The 22,995-nt window shown below is 39.8% G+C and overlaps 1 long non-coding RNA gene across 1 annotated transcript in view; it reads left to right on the plus strand.

Annotated features, from left to right (window-relative positions):
* The first annotated feature begins 17,947 nt into the window (after nucleotides 1-17,947).
* LOC310881402 overlaps nucleotides 17,948-22,995 on the plus strand; it is a 133,844-nt gene continuing 128,796 nt past the window's right edge. Inside the window, exon 1 of the long non-coding RNA XR_014572353.1 lies at nucleotides 17,948-18,113. This is a non-coding gene — a long non-coding RNA (uncharacterized lncRNA). The remainder of the gene's footprint in view (nucleotides 18,114-22,995) is intronic.

The following is a 22,995-nucleotide window of genomic DNA, read 5'->3' on the forward strand; positions in this document are numbered from 1 at the left end:
GATGAATGAAACAGGGAGAATTGCTGTTCCCTATGTTTGTGAATGGTCTTTGACATTCCCTGTCAGTATCATTAAATGAAGACCTGGTAAGTACTAATACTAGTGAAAGCTATCTATTATTTCCTTCCTTATAAATTATTTTTCTGAAGGATGGGATTGTCTTCACTTGCAGAATAGCAGTGTTGTGATATGGAGTCAAGGTAGTAGAAATTTTAGACTTAAAAGACTTTACATTGCCATCACAGATTTTGTTCATGCATTATTACACTTATTAATGTCTATCATTGGGACATACGGAAGAGCAGTTACACCAGTCCTGTTAGATCATCACTCAGAGATTAGAAGTGAGTAAAAACTGCAAAGCATTCTCCATAAATATTTATTGGAATGGTTTATAATGCAGTTACTCTGAAGACAGCCAGACATCATGGCTGGAGGTACTGTATTGATTTTCTCCTACACATCTCAAGATTAAACCTGCTTAGTGTACAAGTCAGGAGATTTCTTTATGAAAGAAAGTTCATGGAGAGCCAATCAGTGACGTCTCCGATGAACTGAGCTTCTCAGAAAGTGATGAATCACTAAACTAAAACTGTTCTTGGAGATCTACGGATTTTTTTTTAAATCCTTTTTAGCATCGCTCACATGTAGTTTGGAATTTCCTGTCAGACCTAGGTGACGTGCGCACATAGAAATTGCTTGAACTATGGAGATAGAATGTGTGAGATGTGTATTCACATCCTTCACAGGACAGAGATGAAATCAGATCTTCCTCTTCCTACAAGAATGATTCAGTTAGTGATTGAGACAAGCAAATGAACAGGAATCCTTCTCTCTAGTTCTGTTGTTTGGACAATGTCTTTAATAAATGAATTTGTCATTCTCTATATTTATTCATAGCTCAGACAGATCCTTAATTAATTAATTATGATTAATATTTCTTAAGGTAAGAGAAAGACTAAAAAGTCACTCTAGTGATGTAAACTGAATGTGAACATCAGTTTGGCCAGTGATCTCATTTCCCATGCAGTATCTGACCACTCAGAAGTTGTCTTCTAATGCACGATCTAATAACAATGCAATAGGGAATAGCCTGTGAACAGGGTAATGAAAGCAATGAAAATACCAAAGGACACTACAGTATTTTAAACAAGCTATAAGCATTCAATATATTTCTTTCAGCATCACCTAGAAGACAGAGATTCTGCTGGGCAAGGGGCTGTAAGTACAAACACCTAAGTTCATGTATTTAAAAGAGAATGGGTGGGATGGGGGGGCACAAGGTAACAGGGACACAAGATCAATGCAATAAGCAGCAGCAGGCTCTGCATGCCATCTGCCTGGTACTTTCTCCTACCCCCATTAGGGCTCACTTTCACATCACACAGATCAGCCGTCTGTTTTCACCCACCCCCCAAGCGACAGTCTAACTGCATTTGACAGAATATATGTTTTTTTCCCACCTCCTCCACAAGCCCTTTCCTTTGTCCTCTTTTCAGCAGTTCTGGTTTCTGCCAGCAGATTATGCTGACAATTTAGTGTGAAAAGGAAATTAGAAATGCACCAGTGTTCCTCACATGAGCAGAGCCACAGCTTGAATGAAAACATTAATTCAGATTAAAATGGAATCACTCAACAATTCATCTTTTTAGTGCACGCACATATGTGTATGCACTTGTGTGTAAAACAGGGGTGTTATTGTGCTAGGTCTCTGTATATGACCTACCTGATTAATGGAATGACACAGTCTGCTAGTGCAATTCCCACAGCTAAACCAGTGCATCATGCAGCACACACATCCCCAAAGAGAGAAAGCATGGTCTAGAAACACTAAGAAAGAAAAGATGATTTCTAGGCTCTACCTTGTAACTGTGCAAGAGGTATGCTGGAAACAGGTCAGCCTGACTTCCAGACTGCCTACTAATGGTCTCAGGCAAGCTCTGCTCCTTTAGCACCAAATACCGGTAACCTCCCAACGCCTCACCTCTGAGCTGTCCCAGCCAAAGCCAACAAATGAGGTGGAGGTTTGAAGAAGTCCTTGAGGAGGCTACCTGCCCAAAGGAGCTGGCTCTTTTGAAACTTTCCCACATCGCCTCCAACTGCTGCTATTTTCCTTCCATAAAGTGGAACTACAATGAAATTCCTGTAAGAGAATTGTGAAATTTAATTTCTACAATTTTATGTGATCCTGGTGTAGAAAATAGCATATGGAATGAACACCTGCCAACTAAAATCTAGCCCTAAATATAATACTTCCTGGTATGGGTGACAATGAAGTGTCAGAGGTTCTAATTTGTAAGGGCCAGAAGAGTCTAACCCATGAAAACCGCAGAAAAATCTTTTTCTGAGGTCCTTCAGAGAGTGTTTGTTTTTAGGGAGAGAAGTGCTTTCAGGTTCCCAAGGGCTCATGGAACAAACGAGCTATGATCAAGTGAAATGAGAAACAACTCCACAGCAATATATTACATTGTCTGTACTACTCAGCCAGCAGTAAGAGAAATGGAAAGAAACAGCAAAAAGTTGTACAAGATGGTCTTCAAACTGGTTAGTCGGAATGGTGAAATTCCAACATAAGCCTGTGACTCCCTTCAGATTTCTGATCAAGAAAAGTTGTCTTTCCTTAGCCATTGCCATGGGCATCCCACAGAGTTATACCAAAGTCAACAACAACAGCAGAATTACTCTCAGTGTGCGAGATTCATTTTAAAAAGCAGTATAATTAGAAATAAATTAAATATTATCAGTTGGTGGGGCACTTCATGTTGTCCATGCATAATAAAGGAGAGCGATCACATGGTACTGCTGGCAGCAGACAGTCAAATAAAAATGAATAATGGACACAATCAGACCAGGCAGTACTGAGAGGAAGTGCCAAAAAAAATTGTTTGCTTCCTATTGATTCCATATAGAAGTTTTGTTTCTGTAACTTGAGTCTTGGCTTTTTTCTTCTAAATAAATAAAATTTCTCCATACACAAGAGCAGAAGATTAGCTGCAGAGGACAGCACTAAGGTCTCCACTGCCCTGAGTCCTGTCAGTGACAGTTGTTCTTTCCAGATGTTCAAGGCAAAGGTTCAAGAATAGGTGAAATGAAGACTGATCCTTCCCTAGTCCATATTCCTAACTTTCATCATTCTGAATCTTACTGAGCCTGTACTCATCCATGGATTTATCAGCAATTTATCACTGAATAACAAATAGACTTTCCCTATATTAATGTCTACTAGTTTTTAACATGAATGAATATGAAATGCACAATATCCTGCAGCAATGAGTCCCACAGTTTAATGATGCTTTTTACAGGGAAAAAATCCTTTGATTTTTTTTAATATATTTTTTTGCCTTTTTTTTTTTTGAGGCATGCAGACTTTCATATAATGAGAAGGAATGAAGAATTATACCTTGTTTTTTCTCTCCATGAGGAAGCTCTTTTGCAATTTCAGTCACCATCGCGGCCTTTCTGTGTGTCTTTTCTTGTTCTTCTACATCTCAAGGGAACCAAATCTGTACATAGATTTCAAGACAACTGAACAGTGGTTAATTACATTTCCTGGTATGTACTCTATTACTTCCCTAATAATTTCTAAAATTCTCTACACCTTCTGACTCATTCCCACTGAGCCTTAAGCTAATGTTTTCATAGCACTGTTCAAAGTCAGTCCAAAATCTCTTTCCTGAATGCTAATAGCTAATCTACAGTTCATCACTGTGTAGGTTATAATTACTGTTGTTTTTCCCAGTGGTCATTATTCTGCATTTCTTAATATGCAAACTTCATCTTCTATTTTATCACTCGGTCCCTCAATACCATGAGAAGATTCTGCCGGTCCTTACACTCATTTTATCTTTCTCTGCCCTGAACAAACTTGTATCATCAGGAAATGGTATTACCATGCTATTCAGCTCTTTGTATATTGTTTGTGAACACCCTGAATAACACAGCCAGAAGCACAGTTCCCTATGGAAAGGCTTAGAGTAACTTTCCAATGTCAGGGTGGTATTCCTAGCTTTCATCCACTTACTACTTCACCAAAGGACCTTCCCTCTTATCCCATGACAGCCTAATTTGCTTAGAAAAAAATTGGGGAGGGAGCTTGCCAAAACATCTTGAAAACCCTAGTGTATTGTAGTGACTAGATCACGCTTACCTACACACATAATTACTGATTCCTCAAAAATAAATAAAAAATGCTATTGAGGCATGGCTTCTCTCTGCAAAGCCATGCTTGTTCTTTGCTATTTAGTCATCTTCATCCCTGCCTTCTAATTCAATTCTTTAGTTTAATTTTTGTTCTTTGCACCCAGAAGGACTGCTAGCTTTCCAGGCTCCCCTCCCCTGGAGCCTTAAAAAATAACACCAGCACACCAGTTGCAACCTTTACTTCCTCTGTGCTGAAGAGGATGTAAACCACAGATTTACGTCCCCCATTAACAGCTGAGCAATTTCATATCTGAGTTCCTCTAGAACTCATGAGCGAAGCCCATCTGCTCCTGGCAATTTGTTATTATCCATTTTTTTTCATTTATCCCTAGACCCCTTCTACTAGCAGTTTAGTTTGAGGCAGTTCTTCTGCCTTGTCCCCCGCAGAGAAAGGCTCTGGTGAGGTACCTTGCCTGAACTCCTGACCTGTGATGATGCACGTAATTCATCTCTGTGGGCTCCATTGCACTCACCTGCTCTCCAGACTCCTTGGGAGGCTTCTGGCTCCTGATGCACTTGGGGAAGTTGGTATTATTATTTTTATGCTTTCAGCAAGCTGATCCTCAAAAATCTGTCTGAGGTTTACTACATTGTGCTTTCACATTTTGCTTACTCAAAAGTTGTCTTTTTTTCTCTCTTTTTCTCACTGGGACACAGCTTCCAGTTTGCAACCTCCACTTAGGTAATGCAAATATGCAAAATGAATACCACCCACTTCATACCACCTGTGTTTCAGCTGGCCCTGTAACCTGTACTCAGAGCTTGGCTCATATTGTTTTAACAAAGAGCTGTGGCTGCTGAAGATGTGACTGCTGTGATCGGGCTGGGTACCTATGTCTCCAGTAGAGCCTCTTGCTTGTTGCTGCACAGGCCAGTAGTTTGGCAGCTACATGAGGTGGGAACACATCATCCATTCAGTCTGCTCTGCAACAAGAGCAGTACAATGGTACCAACTAATGCACTGAGGATGGGAGTTTTATCTCTGGCTGAGTTGATAGAGACAGTGATGGACAGAGCAAGGGGCTGAAAGAAACTACAGATGAGCAGAGAACAGATGAAAAACTACCAAGGGTGACTTTCTGCATATCCCTAGGGTGATTAAAAGAATTACTGCCTCTATTGCCCCTGTTCAAGGCAAGTCCATAGTATACCATTATGCAGAAATCCTTTAATGTACTATTAAAATGCAGCCATCTCTGAACAGAGCTGTCCTTTAACAGTATCCATCAATACTATAAAAGACAGGAGCTGAAATGAATATCGTTTATAACAGAAATCATTACAATTCTAAACAAAGAAATCTTTTAAAGTACAAAAAGAGCAAGATAGATAGAGAAAAAAAAGAGAGAAAATTCTAATTACATTCATAAAAAAAACTGCTATTAGGGAACTAGTACAGTTAGAGTTCATCTTCTGTCCTTGAATTAAAAAGGCAGGCATGGCTAATCCAAGAAACTAAAGTCTCCTTTACCTTGAGGTTATATAAAATATTCCTTCATATTTCAAGGTACCCTTTTTATTTGTGGGTGGGGGTGGGGAGAGCTTAAAAATAAATAGGGTTCAATCCTCTTCAAGGTCTAACCTTTCAGAATATGTCCAAAAGTGAACAGAATAAGGGCAGTCTGAAACAGGCATGGAAAGCAAGAAGAAAAAAGTACGTCACTTTAACATTGGAACAATACCTGTTATTTCTAACTGTTTTCTTAAATTAATGAAAGAAGGATGATACATTGTTGTTTATAAGAATTAAAGAGTTGGCATTTCTTGAATAATGAGAAACTCCCAGGCGGCAGGAAAATCTGTCCTTACATATTGGAGTCTTTTAAGCCCATTCTGTCATTCTCCTTGTAAATGCCTTGCTCCAGTCTCAGGCCTCCTTTGGGAACACACATCTTTGATCAAGGGTCCATCCTGCCTTCGGAGCTCCTGCTGGCAAACAGTTTCAAAGCAGCTTTGCTCCACTGAAGGGAACAGAGGCAGCATGTCCATCTCCCAGATATGAACATCAGAACCATTGACCTTGGTGTATGCAGGACCAGTTCTTCCACATGTTCCTGTGTCAGGCAAATGTGGAAAAGGGCTTTTTGTGGTCCAGATACAGCCCTAGCTCTAGGTGTTGTCATGATTTTGGTAAAATCCTAAATACCTAAATTTAGTTGAATTAGGGCTATCAAAAATCACCTTTTTTAGCATCTGTGTGCATTTCAGTATATATATGCATCTGAACGACACACACAGACTGATCCACAATCTTCCAACTACAAGCAAACCTACTTCTGTGCAAGCAAAGCAACTGAAACACAGTTGAGAGATAATGTAAAATGTACTTCTGTGACCTGCTGTACTTTTTGTATGTGAATGCTTCCCAGTGCTTAATGTATTTTTAATGAACCTCAGCATCAGGAAAGGAGACAGAAACTTTCAAAATCTATTGGACAGCACTTTTTTCCATGCTCATCTCAGAGGAACTATTCCTGAATGGGGTATTTTGTGATATAAGGTATGATATTAGTCTGGCCTGTTGTCTCCACTTTCATCTGAACGTAGATGTCATTTACTGAGCAGAAGATAGCCAAATTGTGCCATGGCAGAGGAATATAAAAGGTATCTGCTTAATTTTAGTGATAGGTTTTCTGAAGCTAATTTTATTCAAATAAACGTTGTGTTGTGGGTGCGTGACCACGTTATATACATCAGTGGTGCCAGGATCTAAGTGGAGGTTACTGTGTTCCAACTGAAAAACCATCATCATCCACTCAAAACTGTGATCGGATAATGAGCAGCTCTGAAGTGGATAATTTGACTTTATTCAGAGATGGCTCAGCACCAGATAATACCTGACCCAGATCTCTTTCTAATTCATCTAAAACCTACTATTGGTCTGATTTCATGCACTGTTTCTTCATGTAACCTCTAATGGGCCTGGGCAGATGAAATGAAATGAAAGAATGTTGACACTCATTAAATTCGAAGTCCTGACACAAACTTTCATTTTTTCTCTCCATGAGGCTTGTGGGAGCATTTTTCGTAAGGAAAGGGTGATTAAAAAAAAAAAAAAAAAAAGGTATGTGTAAATGGGAAATAAATGTTTTAGCAAAATTTCAGCATATGGTGTATCTTAAAAAGGAAGAAAAGGGAACTCCAGAGCCCATTGTACACAGATGAAATTTATAAACCAATAAGGCTAATTTAATCCAAAAATCAATACTGGGAAACATTACCAAAGAACCACTCCTTGCCTTTCCATTTGTTTGTAGACACGTTTCTGGAATAATAATGGCAAGTTATTACTCAGACATTGGTTGGTAGCTACAGAGGCATTGAAAGCCATGGCTGAGTTTGTTGGTCTACATTCCTCTGCAAGTAAAAAGAATGTTTTTCCACCAGAAATTGCCATCAGGATAAGATCCCCCTAATAATTGAAAACTGTAACCTTTCTGGGTGGGATCTGCAAAACTATTCATAGTGGATGTAACTTTGCTGCCAGTAAAATCAGTAGGAGATACATCAAACACATGAAGGCAGCAAAATCACGCTAACCATGAGGGCTAAGCAGAAACCTTAATTTATTTGTTATTTAAATGAAACTTTAGCAACATGGGAAAGACATAGGTTCCTTCCAGCATCTCCAATGGTATTGATCTTTCAGTGAGGCAGAAAGACTCTGCTCCCTATTTCATGACTGATTTAGTTTAGCAATTCAAAGCAGCCCGTGCCTTGCTGATGGGATCAATGTGCTGTTACTCTCCATAGCTGCTCTGGGAAGGTGGATGCTGCTGCTTCATCCTGCTTACGCAGGTCACTGCCCCCTGGTCACTGCAGGGCACGTACTGGCTCTTGCACTCATCTCCAGAAACATCTCACGAGCTTCTCAATGTCAGGAAGGCAGGGATGGACACATGACTCAGCTTTGGAAGTTTTGCATATCTCTGAAACTCAGCCTGGGATTTGCAAAAAAAAAAAAATAAATAAATAAATAAAATCATTTCCATGTGTGCTCAAGAGCTATCCAAAAGATTTGTTTTTAGGTTGATTTTAGTTTAATAGTAGTTTAGCAAAATTTTATGAAACCCAATCTGGATTGTCTTTAGTATAATTTTCTTTTTTTTTCATTTTTGCTCTTTCTGATGTCCTATTCGACTACCATTATCCTAGTTTTTTGCATTTTCCCAGACATAAAAACCACTCAGCCTACCATATTAGCAATCCTGAATGGCTCTCCTTGCATCTAGTTAAAATTTGAGCTAGGAAAGCTCTTTGTTATGGAAAACAGTATTTACTTATGACTAGCATATTATTATAAATCAAAAACCTGTTCAAGTTTTGCATATTCCTTATTGATGCAAAAAATAAACTGAGGAAAATAAAAGGCTTTGGGGTGTTACCCAAACATCATGTAAATCTCAGTAATAAATGGATCTTCCCTCTGATACCCTTTCTTTCACCAAAATTAAAGTTTTAAGTGCAGTAAGAAAATGAAAATCAATTCAGTGAAGCATTTAAGCACATGCTTATCTTTAAGCAACCAAGTAGTTCATCAACTTCAGCTGTTATTCACTGACTTCAATAAGACCAGTCAGTCAAAATTCCCTGCGCCTGGCAGCTTGCTCCATGCAACCACAGCAAGGAGAGCACAAATATTCTTGACCAGAGAAAGCACCTCGCATCCATTTTAAAGGAAGATTGCAATCACATCTGCTGCCAGGTTGAGAGGGCTCTGCGATGGGCAATGGCTTCTTTCTGAAGTACGCTTGTCACCTAACGGCTCTGTTGCGAAGACGGGTGTTGGGAGCTCTCTGCTTCCTGATGCAAGAGGGGATCATTCCTCATGAAACCCACATATCACCATATGCATCTCAGGACCAGAGAGCAACAGGGGAGAGTTATATTGCTGACAAATAATTGCAATGTGTCTGTTTAACATTTACAACAAATCATCAGCAGCATTTAGAAGGGCTGCCTGGAGGCCTGAAGCTGTCAAGCCAGATAACGGCCCAAACCACTGCTGGCTAATAATAATACTGGACTCCACTGCACCGTGTGTAAGTGTAAACTCGAGAGGGCCTTTTTTCCTGTTTCCCCCGCCCCCTGCAGCTGTTGACATTACATTTTGCAAGGGATATCTAGAGCAGATCCAGGCAGTGACCTTCAGAAGACAAAACCCAGCGTTCCCAGTAGCCACACATTGCGGCTCAGCCAGGGTGAGTCACGGCTGTCATGGGGGCACCGGGAAAACCAACACAACCAAAAGCTGACCTGGCCACGCTGGCAAGTGGCTGCCTGCTCTGTGGGTGACACCACAAATGCAAGGCAAGGCTCTCAGGCACCACAGGGACAAGAACAACCCCACTACATCAGGATGAAGTAGCTCTTCCTGTGCATGCTTGTGTGCTCTGAGTGGTGGTGAGCAAGGAGACGATGGAGAAAATATTTGGTGAAGGCACCCCATTCTACTTTATTTACAGGTTTGTTTCTTCAGCCAAATGCAGAAAAGGCATAAGGCTCAGTGCTATGAAGCAAACAGCCCTACCTCCCTTGCACACAGTGAGGAAACAATCTTATGCTGCTGTGAACAGCTGTCTTTTGGCATTAACCAAGCTGCAGTGTACTTCAGGGGTGAATGTGGCATCTGTATTTATATTTAAAGACAGCTTCAATGCCGGAGAAGAAAGGGTGTAAAAGCCATAAAGCACCGTGCCCAATTAAAACCATTTTCAAAGCCTCAGCAAAATATAAACATGCTCAGCACTGCAAATTCAGAGAAAAAAAAAATGCTTATTTTTCAAAACTACTATTTTTAGCTCCACTCACCTTGATCCAAACACAGTCAGCAAGCATGAGGATTTTATTATACCTTAACCATGTCTGAAAGCATGGAAAATTACAATTCAGACGCTACTTACATCCCATAGTTAAAAAATCAGGGAGAAGTGAGTGAAGTAGCAGAGAGAACCCAAGCGCACAGGCATAAAGGAGATAAATCAACTCAAGGACCTGTGTTCAAACTGCTGTGAAGTATAATGGGTTTCATCTCTATCTGAATGCTCAGACTATAAAGGTACAGCAAGGAGGTAATAGCAGCGCTGAGTGTAAAACATCACATCACCTGTAACTGCAAGATGGCAGCATTGTGGGAAACAACTGGCTTGGGGGAACTAAAGGTGAGCAACGCACCTCATCATTCATCTGATAAAGTGCCTGGGTTTATGCCAGTGCAGTGTGGGTATAATTTATAGCAAATTGGGACATACCTAGAGTCCGCTAGATCCAAACGTTGTTTCATTTGAGAACTGGAGGATTTAATGGAAATATAACGTCTTTTTCCCTCTGGCCAGCCTCTGAAGGGGAGGAGATGTGTGATAAATGTCCCCATACAGCAGCGTCATGGGGACACCAGAAGTGTCTCGGATCAGTTTTATTCTCCATCTATTTTTTCCTAAATAGAGAGGCCAAGGAATGATGCGTCTGAGATCTTCTGCTGTCTTCAGGCTCAGCCAAAGGGCACAGGGAACTGAGCAAAGCCTCACATACTTCTGAAGTGCCTCCAGAACTGGGGGATATGGTACCAAAACCAACTGGGCTTCTCTGTATCAATCTCCCAGAAAGCTGAAGTAGAAGATTATGCTGCAAGATGTTTTGGCATTTACAGTAAGGCTGTCCAGGAGCATGGTAACTGAAGAACGCAATAGTGGCAGATAAGCCAAGAGTTAATAGTTGGTGAATTCTGTCCCATGTGTCTGTGTTCTCTCACTGTACAGACTTTGCCATTGCAGCTGGGAAACCTACAGTGCTGGTGCCATATGCCCTGCGAAGCATACCCCTCAGTTTTCTGTTTCCATTTGTGTATTTCCGATAAAACTAACCTTTCAATTAAAGTAATAATCACTCTCCACCCAAATCCCCAAATATTTCCCATCAATACAAGTCTACTGAAATCAACTAATCTATTCCAATGACAGATGTGGTTACTTTAGTTTAAAAAATGCAATTAGGTTGAAAAATGCCTCCACCTATCTAAGCAAGCTTTCTGCAAACGCACATCCTTTACTCATCTACATTTTTTTTGTTGTATAGATCATCCTATTAGCCATCTGTGACTAAAAATGGACAGGCAAAATTAATACTGCTGTTTATATGTTCTCAGTAAATTTGTACAAAAGCTAGCATGAACAATTAGCAGTGTTAGTCCTGAACTTGTCAAACTTTGAGTATTTTATTAACACATTTCTACAGTCTGAAAAACTCTATTCCTTTATTTTCACAAGCACGGGGCTTAATTTATGCCCAAGACTTCATGTTTGATTTTGGTCAAGTCACTTAACTCCTCAGGAGGGAAATTCATCTGACCTAACTTCAGCTATCTAAAATTTGGTGTCTAGTCCAAGTTTTTTGCATAGACTCCTGCTGTTGGCAAGGAGAGACAGAGTCCCCCAGAGGGTGCTTCATCTTCTCCTGGTGGAGTGGCCTAGGTCTCTGCTTTGGTGATCATTAATCTTCGATCTGTGCTCTGCTGCTTGCCCAGCAGGACACATCTGATCCAGATCAGGAGTGATTTATGCTGGCTTTATGCACAGATAAACTCAGAGCCAGAAGATCAGGGCAGCTGTGAAATGAGGATAATTCTTTCCCTCTCTCATTCTTTTGCCTGCTTGTTTCAATCTGGCAAATATTTATCCGTGTTTAATTTTAGGCAGATTAGTGAAAATAAGCAAGGCACAGAGTTACTGCAGGGCTGGGGCCTGGGACTGTAAAGTCTTCAGATGAAGGTCTGCTTCTCAGTGTGTTTTTGTGCAGTAAGCACCATGTGATTCCAGATGGGACTGCTAGGTCCTGAAGTATTAAATCATTGTCATCACCATCGACCCCAGCTGACAATCAGACATCTTTCTGCTGGAGATAGGAAGAAATAGCTGGTATTTATGAAGCTTCCCATCAGCCTTTCAGCCATTTGCCTCCACAAAGAAAAATGAATTCAGTGCGGTCTTTCCTCAGTGATCCAAAATTGAAATAAAATCATGTTTTTTTTTTTTTTTTTATCAGGGTAATGCTTGCCAAAACACACACCAGCATGCCTCTCTGATCTATCCATGAGAATCGGCCAGATAAAGGGCATGTGACAAGTAGGAGCTTTTCAGAAGCATTACATTGGACTTGGCAAAGCATTAAAAGGCAATTAAAACCTCGCGTGAACCTAAGTTTCGCCTCTGCCTGTTTGCAAAGTTGAAATATTTCCTAAAGAGAAAACAAAAATAAGTAGGTCTCTGCAGCTTAATGAGAATTTTATTATCCTACTTCTTATTTAATGGCATGGAAATGCTCAGATTGTTCTATATAAATATCATTTTATTTCTTTTTCTATTTTTTTAACTAATCAGTCTGAAAATGCACTTGTCGTTAATCTGATAACCACTGTTTCCTTTAGCAATGATCAAACCCTGGCCTTCAGATTAACATTATTTGAAGATAAGATCTGATTCATTTAATGTATCTTTTTAATTACAAAATACAATTTAAGTATAATTATCGCATTTACTGAGCTTAAGGTGAGTTCACTCTTCACGCTGGTCAACATTCAGGCCAGCACTCCATACAAATCTCTTTCTAATTTAGATAGTAAGGTGACCATTTTGCTTTGGGCTTTTATTTTATTGTTTCTTTCAAGGAAAACCAAGAATCCTCAAGAATTATAATGACCCCGACACACACATACAGACTCGTGCTCACGGCAGATAGATGTCAACTAGAGGGATCCTGTGTTTGATTCTTCTCACCTCCAGCACAGACATCCACTTCTGTGCTACCTATTCAAGCTCTTTTTCTCCAGGGGGAAGAAATAAGTACTCCCACATTGAGGTTTATCAATGTTTAATGACTGCTGTAGGATGAGACGGCGAGTACTCTAAGTGGTCTAGCTCTTTTTGCAGTCTACAAAAGGAGCCTTGACAAAGGGTTTCTATTACTCTTCCTCTACATGAGGATGGATACATCCCATTCTGTGTGTAAAGGCTGAGAACAGCCTAAGAAGCCCAGGCTTCCCAGCAGAAGGCTGATCCTTTTGAAAATAATGTAGTATTATGACTTTTAATATACCTGTGGCCCAGCCACAGTGCAAGTATGGTATTCACATGTATTGGGCAAGAAAAGCTATGGGAAGACAGTGACCCACACACCCCAGTGGACATTATATGGAGGAAGGGTGTAAAAGTGTCAGAAGGCATTTTGTTGGCAAAACATTCAGAATTGTCTACTTGTCATTATCTGACATATCCTATCATTATCTCTGAGCATGTCATTATCTGAGAATACTTTTTAAAATTCTCACAAGGATATTTAGGTGCTTGTGCTGCTTTTGTAAGCTGAGTGGAAATATATCCACCTGTGAGCAGGGTGCAGTGCTGAGCTCTGCTTTGGTAACGCCATTTACCACAGCTGCCTGGTTTCTGGGAATGAAGGGTCTCTGGCTGAAAGTCCAGACAGCTGCTTTTTTGGTTCAACAGGAACTGGAATGTAGGAGTATTTCCAAGCCTCAAAACTGGGAAGAGAAAAGCAAGTCAAGATGCACATCATCCCACTTAAAGTAATTCCTGATGAATGGTTTCCAAGGAGCATCTCAGCCAAAAAGAATCCCAGATTGTATGCTCTACAAACTCTGGAAAAAAAGGGATTTAAGACTTTCTGGCGTTCAGGGCTGTCTTCCCCACATCAACACAACAGATATGGATGCCATAATTTTCTAGTGAATACAGCTTTTTTTTTTTTCCAGTGAACTTGGCACTCAAATTGACACTACTGGATGCCCAAAGAGAAAAAAATAAAGCAAAAATCTCGAGCGCACCCAACTGGGTTGAATTGTTGCACTACCCACTTATAGGCATTGCGTTCCTCCAAGCTTTTGTTACGTGTTCTCCTCATATCCCACTTGTGGTGACAGAATTAAAACCCAACTATAAAGCAATGTGGGAATGACAGAAAAAGTGTTGGCCTGTGTAACTGTGAATGTCTCTGCTGCTATAGCAGGCTGGTGAAATGGCAGTTAAAATACTGTACTTAAAAAAAAATCCAGTCTGCATCATATCCTACATATTTAATGGTATCTGCAGTGATGTCATTAGCCCACTCTTGAAAAAGCAAGCTTTCTTCTTCAGCTACTATGACCCTGGAAAATTCACCAGCACAGCTGGACTCTGAGAAGGCATCAAATCACATAATATATGGGGATAGTCAGCTTACTCTTACCTGCATTTAAAAGCAATTTTCTTGTCCTTAAATAATCTACACATGTTAATTAGAAGCTAGTAAAGTAGCTTAAATGGTGTGAAATTAGAATGAATTATTCATGTCATTTCTTGGCTTCATCAGTTGCAGATAGTGTTTTTGTTTTTGGGAAAAAAGGACTTAAATAATGAGAAGAAGAGAATTCTTATTAATTTGTTTTCCTAGGAACAAAAGCCTTTTCTGTTGATCAGGGCTTCAGTTTAGAAGAGTACTTCAGATGAGAAAAAACCAGCCACTCATTTAGCCAGTACATACTGACTGATCTTTAATCACTGACCAGCCCCAGTGTACATTCAGAGATATCAACAAGGCAAAAATAGCTTTTTGCAGGCTATATAGCCCATGTTCTCTGCCCATGGCGAAATGTTTCCTATACTAGGAAAAGGAATTTAGAGGTTGCTGATTCCGGGTGGAATATTACAAGTTTATCATTGTCTAAGAAACCTTTCTGCATGGAGCAGAGCAGATAGGTCCATTTCATCTTGGGAGCAGAGGCCAACTTTGGTGATGCTCTTTGAACACAAACCAGTATAAATGGCCCATGTTTCACTAATTCTATCTGAAAAGAGCTAAAGGCTTAGATCTATCTCTTCCAACCAGGGGCTGAATAAAGAATACAGATAGAGATGAAAGGCAGAATTTAGAAATACTAATTTAGCAGGTTTTGTCTTTGAGCCACTTTGCTAAAGCAAAGTAAGACTTAGATAGAAAGATAATTAGCAGAAACACAATTAAGCTATCCCAACAGGAACCATCTTCAGCGTCTCAGCTGGAACATGCTGTTCCTATCACACCAGGTAGAGCAGCTCCAGTGTCATCCAAAGTCTTCAGATAAAGAAAGCACATCCTCATTTGTCTGTTTGAAAACAAATTTAAATCCAACAGGGAAAATGCCACAGGAAAGCGAACACAGAGGAGTAAAAATTCAAGAATAAGAGCTAAGGAAAAGCAGTAATGATGCTACATTTGCATCTGTCTATATTGGTCCAATATTAATGCTTTATGGTACATTAAGATGCTGTAATTTTTTTATTTTTTTTTTTTTTACTTGATCACCAGAAAGTGTCTCTCTTTTAAAAGTCAGAGATGTCATTCACTGTTCTTGTAATTGATATATGGCTGCACTCAGGACCCCTGGTAGAGCCTGCACCCTCCCTGTCCTAATTCCTTTCCTTTGCCCCAAATCTTTATACACAGTGAGAAATTTTAAACTGGCAAAAGGGTTAGCAGTACAAATACAAGAGACAGAAAGAAACGAGATGCACAGAGATGCAAATATCTTGTCCAAAGAGCAGAGAAATGCAATAGCCACAGAAACAAGCTACATCCAGGGATGCAAAACTCCCAGCAATGACCAGCCAGGACTGTAACTCAGCTGATGGGCAACTGTGGTACCTCACAATGAACAATGAGCAGTAGTTCTTGTTTTTCATTAAAGGGCTGAATTATTTTGCTTTTCTGTAGGATAGAAGTTTATTTGGGGGCCATTACTCTAGAGTAGATGGCATATGGGTAGTCCACAGCAAAGTGTACCCCATAATAATGTGTTCATGTTCCTACTCCCAAAGTCAATGGCAGATATAGGAACAGACCCAGTTTCAACTCCCAGTTCAGTGCCCTGCTCACTAGACTACAAAATTGTTTTTTTATATAGACAGACATATAAAGATGTGGATGGATGGCTCAAAGACTGATTTTATTGCCATATGGACACCTAAAAATTAGCATTTTAAAATGCGAAGGATTTTAGCTCCTGCATATTAATGAGTCCCGTCTTTTACAATGAGGCAATAATGAAATGACCTATAAAAGCAGTTAGAATCAGTACATGTGAGATCTAAGATAGCTTCAGTTATAAAAAAACCTTCCTATGACTACAGAGGCAAGCACTCTTTCTCATCATAATTTGCCTGCCCTATACAGCACAGCCATGTCAAATACTACAGAACTACTGCTTGGTCAAATATCACACACATTGCTGTCCATTAACCTAAAATCCTGACCTGCTTTACATTATCTCCTCTTGCAAAATTCCTGCACCTTAAGGGGAAACCTCACAGCTCTGTCAGAAACAGTTTCAGATCTGGTACTTCTGTGTGCAGACTGACACCCCCAGTGATGCATTTAAAATATCTGTAGACGACATTTTTTCCTCACCCTGCTAAGATTTGTGATTTCCCATTGGGTTTTGGTGTTCTCGCACACATGCTTACACTGTAACAAAGTGCACTTTCTAAGCTATTGTAGATATTCCTTGTGACAGCAAGCAAAAGAGGGAAATGATGCAAAGCCACACCACACCATCGAGCTCACACCAGAAGAAGTGAAACATATGTCTCCAACAACATGAAACGCACTGGGTCAAATTCGCAGCAGTGGGACTCCCACAGATTTCCAGGAACCGCAAACACGATCTTTGTATCTTGCCAAGCTCCCCAGATATGTGATCCATCTGGGGGAATGTAACTCTAGAATTGCCAGCCATGAAGGCCCTAATTCTGTCTTCTCTCCATTAATTTTATCTGCTGTGGTGAGATAAAATGCAGCAGAGAATGTCCCTGACGCTACTACATTTTGAGTCTTTATGCAAAGACATGAAGACAGTTCAATAAACCTGTTGGGAAGCTGGCAGAAGTGACAGCACAGAAAACATGGTTGTCACTCGCATTTGCAGATGAAGTCCTTTGATGCCTGGAACCAATAAGGATGGAGCAACCACAAGTGGAGTAAGTTACAGTAAGTTACGAGAGCAACTTGAAACTTTGAATATCTATTTTCCTGGAAGTTTTGGTATGTCAGCATTTCCAGTGAAATTGAAAGTCCATAAAATTGTACTTAAAAAAAGAACGCAGGCTAATCCACAGACACTGACAAGTTTTTCTTTTCTCTAATTAATATACTTCTTTTCTTCTTCAAAGTGTTAGCCTATTTCATTACAAACTCAAATAGGGGACACTTTGATCTAAAAAAAAAAAGGTGTTTTAGATCTGTGCTAATTAGCAGCTGTCCTTAAATATTTTTACAATAATTTTGATGAAAAAATGTTATAATCTGTCATGCTTACTGTATGTTTAAAATGGGAAGATCATACATGAAGATAATATGATATGACATATAAACATATAATTCATGCATCATTGTATTGGACATACTGAAACAAAAAAATTAGAGACATGAAAGTGAAAATACAACAAATACAGTCTAAAACAACCGGTTAAGAAAGCCAGAAATGAGACATTGCTATGACCATGAATGATCGTTTTCAAAGCACAATACAACTTCCATTTAAAAATAAAAGGAATGGAGAATGTAATCAAATTCTATATAATTTGATTTAAATGTTTTGTTTTGGTTTTAAATCAATCACTTTTTTTTTTTTTGCCAGTAGCAAAATATTTTTGGTAGGTTCTCATTGCAAGGACCCATGTGCCGGCTGACACAAAGGTCTTCCACAGTGCAACAGGCCCTCGAAGGGAATTGCCTGCCCTCCAGCTCCACCCTGCAGCCAGTATATAAGTCAGGAAGGTGACCCAGGGCAATTGATGAAAGTCTGAGCTACTGCAGGAGGTACTTTGGATTAATAAGCTGCTGCACTACAAAGACTGCTCAGCTGTATGGAGGCAGTCATCAAGGCAAAGGTACTTCTGGGGGCATCTGGGTGAGGAGATGATGGGTGGTTGAAACACTTTGGCTTTTGGATGCTTTGAAATGTAGTATATATTTAAGAAAGGAGTTGGTGACCCACTACTGTCTTGGTGGAGGAAGGTGAGAAGTGGGTGGCTGGAGTGGTTGTGACCTGTTTGCTTTTAAAGCTTAGGCTTTGTCTGCTGAAATAATCATGCTTTGTGTTCCTGTAGTGTTTGATCTTAAAATTCTCTGGAAGTGTTGCCTGGTATTTTCTGTCTTTAGGGTGCTATGAGGTAGCATGTGGCTGCTTCTCCTATGCAGGAGCGAGACTGAGGTTTACCAAGTAGCTGGCATCAGTCAGAAAGCAGATCTGAAATACAGGATTTTTTTTTTATAGCTCTGACTAGAGAATTGTAGTCCTCTCTTTTCAGTCTGTAGAAGAAATATATCGTAGAATATTACTTTGCACATTAAAAATGTGCTTTAAATGCCTTGCACTAATTCTAGCATTTTTCTGCAGTACTTTTGTTTTAAGATGCTTAAAGTATGAATAATCAGGACAGAAGGAGTAGGCCAAGGGATCAGGCATTACATATCCAGAAAAAACAGGAGGGAATAACATTTGGAAAACAAAATTATTTCCTTGAATGAACTCTTGACATGGATGAGAATTAACTTTGCCAAACCCAGATGGTGCTGCAAGAAACAGGGAAGTTAATTCTTCCCATTGCTGAAGTGCAGTGTAACCTATTTGTCCTTTATCTGTCCTCGTTACGTGGTGATGAGATCAAAGCTGACATCTGGCTGCAGTTTTGCTGAAACTGGGCAAGTGATACTCTCTGCTGAATTCATAAAGAGAAAATACATTTGGAAAGCAAAGCTAATGGGGTTGCCTCACAAAAGTTTTAGCTTTTGGAAAGTATTTTATTTTACATACCATAGTAACTGCTTCTGCTTATGATACTGAGTTATCCTAAAAGCTAATGGATTAAACATGATTAATGGTCTAAAACATATTCATCATATCAGCCTCATTGGTATATTAAACTATGGTCAATTTTCATGACAGTCTGGTATTTACATCTGTGAAAAGAGATTACAAAGTGTAATTGTACTTCAGTGTTGTGCAGCCCATGTTATGCTCCAATTGCAGAGGAGAGAGGCTCCTCTAATTCCAGCTCATTCTCATTCTACAGTGCAAGCTGTCATGATGCACACACTTAATTCTTGAGGGCTGCAGTTCAATGTCAGTGTGTTGCTCTTGATAGATGAATTGAACTCAGCCTGGTATAGCTGTGCTAAACACTTTAGATATAAGTAATAGAAAAGGTAGAGAATCAGGTCCATAGTGTACCAGAACAACTTTTAAAATGTGCTTTTCTTGTTAAAGATGATTCTTGGCTGCATCCTCCAGGTGAAGCTGAAGGGTCTTGCGCCAGAGCAGAGCCAAGTACTGCAAGAACTGGGAGTGCTGGCAAAGGCTGACTTCTTGCTTCTCCACGGGCTGTGTACAGAGCGAGGCCCTTATCTGGCCTTTAGGTTGCATTTAATCTTTGTAGCTGCACTTCTAAATCTTGAATGTCTGAATACAAGGTGACAGTGCCTCCCAGAAAGTGTAGTAAACAGCTTAGTTCTGAATTTTAAGTAATACTGTTTTCTGTAACCACTTCTAGGATGTGGCATGTCCTTAGTAGGCATGCATTTATAGCTGTGGAATTTGTTTTTCAGGTTTCAAACAGTGTCTTTTGTATTTTCTCATCACTGTAATGGCTGTGGTTACTTGTAGTAAGGGTTTTGGCACCTACAAATGCCAGTATGTCTCTAGCTGATAAGTAAGCACCTGAACCACCATAGGTATTTGAGTATTTCATGGCCATGGATTTAAGTAGGGCTGAGTGTGGGCATGTCTGAGCATCCAGCTGGTGAGCATGGTGCAAGGCAGCACGTGGTGGCCAACAGATGGGCTTCCTCTGTCAACCACCTGTTGAGCTTATCAGCCGTTTTGTTTTGAGGTTCTTGGACCTCTGAAAAATGACAGGAAAAGCCTTCACCTTTTTTCTTGTCCTGTTAAGGCTGAAGTGTGCTTTTTAAATCAGTTACATGCTACAAGCAGGTGTGTAAAAGCTGCCTTTGGAAAAGACCCCTGTGACTGGTGTGGGGTGAAAAATAAAATGTGAATGTCAGGTTTTTGTGGGAGCGTGGCCATGGGGGTCGACAAGCCCCATATTTGGTGATAACATTGGACTCTTAACGATGATGCCATGAGGAATGTAAAGAGTTTAGAAGGAACAAAAAAGAGTGATTCAGGCGACGCCTTGTTGTCTCGGGCTGCTTGTTCTCCAGCCGTTGAGACATGGAAGTTGCTGGGTGTTTGCTGTTGCCGGGCAAAGTTGTTGACCAATGAATAGTTAGTGGAAAAGTACTGCTGTGGGGCAAATGGTATAAGAAGGGAGCCTGTCCTCAATAAGAGAGTTAAGTTATTGTCATCAATAAAGTAGTAGCAGTTACTGAGCCTAAAAGATCCCTGGTGTCCGTGTGGTCTTTATGCCACAGGTTTTCTCTAGGCACATGACTTTTCTTCAGGCTCTTCTAACATTGCCTGGGGCTGTAATTTGGAAAGGGTGATGTTTTGGCCCTCCTATGTCACTTAAGATGGCTGTGAAATAATATATAGTTGCAAAAGACAGGGTTAGTATTCTCAACTTCTATGCAAATATCATTTTTTAAGGAAAAAGTGATACTGCATAGCTAGCTTCAGATGTGCAGATATTGTATGTCCTGAGTATGTAAATAGGGTCTTAAATGATCATTTTAGAACTGATTAAATGGTTCTCTCCCATCACAGTGAAGTCGTTCATAGGTCTGAAGGTGGTATTAATGTACTAAAATGAATTGTGGAGAGCACTTAGTTCTCATAATACAGGACTATGTTGCTTGATCTCACAGAAGGTAATTCCTGGAAAGCAGATGGACTACTAAAAATGCCTACCACTTTTTTTCTGCTTTGTGAAAGCGGGATGCAATGGTGGTGGCTATACAATTGCAAAGCTTGTGACTGTCCTTTATCTTTAGGGACAAATTAAGTTAGTGGGTGTGTAGAGGGCATATTCCTCTACTAATATGGGCCAAATTCCTTCTTGGTATATCCCAATGAAGCACATTCTTTGTTACGCTCCCCTAGCAACAAGAAATAGCAGTAAGAGAAACAATCTATCCCAGGCATGCTTCATGGGGAGATCTAATATACCTTATTAGATCAACACAGTAATGTGTGTACTATTATTTACATGATATGTTTGTGTGGAACTTATGCCACTTCCCAAGATAAAGTTTTCCAAGTTTGGGAAATTGGAGACCATAAGGTTATTTCTCTGTTGCCTTTCCCTCTTTAGACCTGAATTCAGAGCTTTAATCTGTACGCAAAAGATTGCTGTTCTCTGAAGGATTTCAAATATTTTGTGAAATAAATCTTAGCTCACTGAAGTTTGTCAGCTTCCTCAGAGTATCTGCAGATGATACCAGACAAATGTCTACTGTTAGCCTGTAGCTGAATTTAACTTTTAATCTATGTCTGCAGTTTGTGAAATGTCCATCTTTCAAATGAGACTGGATCTCAAAAACCAGGTTCTAAATATTTCTGAGGTTTGGATGAACTTAAAGCTGGAGCCATACTCAGGCTTTAAGCTCTCCCTCTAATACTGACATGAAATTATCTTGGGAGGAACACAGAGTGGTCTAAGGAATTTAGAAAGGTCTTTGTTCCTTAGCACTCAGACACATTGAAAGCCTTTCTGGCTCTCTTCCTTCTCTTTGCTTGGCTTTCATAAGATCTTATGATCCATTTCAAAGAAAAAGCACTTCTTCAGTCCTTAAAAAACATTCGAAGAAATAAAAGCAAAGAGCTTAAAAGTTCTGTTTACTCAGTTTTCCATGTTAGGAAAAAAAATCAATCATGTTTGGCTCAGTTGTCAAGTGGAAGATGTCAGAGATTTGCCTCGTGTGGTTTGAGACCTTTGTAGTAGAGGATGGAGATCTGCTGTGGGTCAGAGGCTGGTGTCAGAGTAAAGCTGACAGTCCATATATTGGATGCTATATGTGGGGACACTTCCATTCTAGTGTTAATAGGCTTCTGGAAGCAGCATAAGAGGGGTATTCAGGGCTGGAGCTTTCTCAGACAAATGTAAATAAAATATGAAATGTTTTTGTGCAAAACTGTTTTGTGAGAACTCGTGAAGGTCAACTGTTCTTCTACACTGCTGCTGGGCTTAGGTGTGTTTACCCTAAGCAGTCTCTGCAAGTATTTTGTTTACTGTCTATTCATTGCCAATTAATCTGGAACCACAATACTGCCTTATTAATTATGAATAGACACCCTACCTCCCCAAACCATGTCTGGGTCTGGTTCAAGTCCTGCTTTTCCTTCCAGCATTGAGGTAACCCCACTGACTCAGGTGCTTCTCTTGTCTCTCATTTGGTTAAGTGAGATCAGAAACAAGCCCTCAAAACCCAGTGTCTGAGTATCACTTGAAAAACAGTTTGCTGTTTTTTACTTATATTCAGGTTCGGCCAAAACAACTCAGTAGCTTTTAGAGGCTGTAGGATGTGGGATCAACATTTAAATTACACAGGTATTTCAAATAGCTGCTTTGCATTGTTCAGTGGTAAGAGAATATTGGAGAAGAAATTCTCACTACATTTCTTACAGCTATTTTATTGCAGAGAGCAAAACTTTCCATCAGGCACATAGGATACACATGATCATTTAAGAACAAAGGGTAAATAAAAAATAATAACCAAAAATAACTATAAGAACATGCCATGTTGTTAATTGTCCTTTAATGTTTTCAAAGCATTTGCACTTCAAAACACACTAATCTGTCCACTTTGATTTAT

This window comes from Anser anser (assembly GCF_964211835.1).
Source record: "Anser anser genome assembly, chromosome: 14".
Classification (NCBI taxonomy): domain Eukaryota; kingdom Metazoa; phylum Chordata; class Aves; order Anseriformes; family Anatidae; genus Anser; species Anser anser.